General features: G+C 37.9%; 1 non-coding gene across 1 annotated transcript; it reads right to left on the minus strand.

Moving 5' to 3' along the window:
- Window positions 1-308: 308 nt before the first annotated feature.
- Window positions 309-415, minus strand: LOC122737444. The gene has a single exon (XR_006354279.1). It is a non-coding gene; the product is annotated as a U6 spliceosomal RNA (small nuclear RNA).
- Window positions 416-1,784: the final 1,369 nt, after the last annotated feature.

Here is a 1,784-nt window from a genome sequence, read left to right on the forward strand (position 1 = left end):
ACTGGTCCTCATATGTCATAGATTCAAGACTTTCACCATCCGGATTTCCCTTCTCTACACATATGTTAGCTAATCAATGACCTTCTAAAGTAATAGTACCTAGAACTTAAGCTGATACTCTAGGTGCTGTCTGCTCAAGGTAGAGTACAGAGGCACTGTCACTTCTTTATTCCTAGAAGCTATGACTCTCAATGCAACCCAAGATCCCACTGGCTACTTTAGCAGCTGCTTCATACCATTCTTTCTTTTTTTTTTTTTACATATAAGGTATTTTATTTTTTCCGTTACATGTAAAGATAGTTCTCAACAAAAATATGGAACGCTTCATGAATTTGCGTGTCATCCTTGCGCAGGAGCCATGCTAATCTTCTCTGTATCGTTCCAATTTTAGTATATGTGCTGCCAAAACGAGCACCTTTCTTTAATCTTGCTCTGCCTCCCCCCATCCTATACTTGCATAGTTGATTTTTCATTTATCCACATTGAATATCACCATCATATTAGATCCATCCCAGTGCATTAAACTATCAAGATATTTTTGGATCCTTACTCTTATACAGAGTATTAGCAATCCCTCCCAGCCTTGTATTATCTGCAGATTTCATCAGTATGTCTTGTATACCTTTATCCAAGTCATTGATAAAAACATGAAACAGCATAGGGCCATCTCTGGGGCACACCCATGGAGACCTCCTGCCAGGCTGACATTAAACTGTTAACAATTATTCTTTGAATCCAGCCATTCAATCAGTTCTGAATACACATACCACCACTTTTGTCTACTTTTTATCTCCATCTTCTCCACAATAGCATGAAATATTTTGTCAAATGCTTTGCCAAAGTCTAGGTGAACTACATCTGGATCATTCTCTTCAGTTACCAGTTTGGTTGTTATCTAAAAGTTTCTCTCATTCTTAAAAAAATAACCTTACTAGACCCTATCATCCCCACTAGCAATAGTCTTTTATCTTTCCTCCTCTTCTAAGCCAAAATCCTTGTAAAAGCTATTTTTGCTTAATCACCTTCACTTTCCCTTCTCTCACTCTTTTTTAAACCCTCTGTAGTATGACTTCTGACTTCACTTGATAGAGACTGCTCTCCCTAAAATTACCTGTGATCACTTAATCACTTGATCTAATGGCCTTTTCTCAATCTTCACCCTTCTTGACCTTCCTGTGACATTTGGACCTGTTGAACACTCTCTCCTTCTGGATACTCTCTTGTTTCAGCATTTTCTAATACTTATAACTCTTGGTTTTGATCCTTTATTTCTAATTGGACTTCTCAGTCTCCTTCATTAGATCATCATCCATGTCACAACCCCTAATTGTCCAGGTTCACCAAGATTCCATCTTTCTCTTTTGTTCTTTATACTCTCTCCATGACCTCATCAGTGTCTATGTGTTTAAATATCATTACTATGCATATTTCTTCAATACTACATCATTGATCACCTCTGAGATATTGGAAATTGAATGTTCCACAGTCATCTCACACTCAACATGTCCCAAACAGAGGTCATTCTCTTGCTTCACACATTCTTTTATGGACTTCTATATTACTGTCAAGGGCACCACTATCCTTCTGGTCACCCATGTTTGCAAATTTGGTATCATTCTCCACTTTCGGTCATTCACCCCACGTAGCCCGTCAGTTGTCAAGTCTTGTCATTTATATCTCTACATCATTTCTTTTGTCCTCTTCTCTCCACAAACATATCTTCTGTCTTACAACATGGGTAAGCTTTATGGAAGAGGTGACCCTTGAACTTAACCTTGAAAAAA

This window comes from Dromiciops gliroides, chromosome 1, assembly GCF_019393635.1.
Source record: "Dromiciops gliroides isolate mDroGli1 chromosome 1, mDroGli1.pri, whole genome shotgun sequence".
Classification (NCBI taxonomy): domain Eukaryota; kingdom Metazoa; phylum Chordata; class Mammalia; order Microbiotheria; family Microbiotheriidae; genus Dromiciops; species Dromiciops gliroides.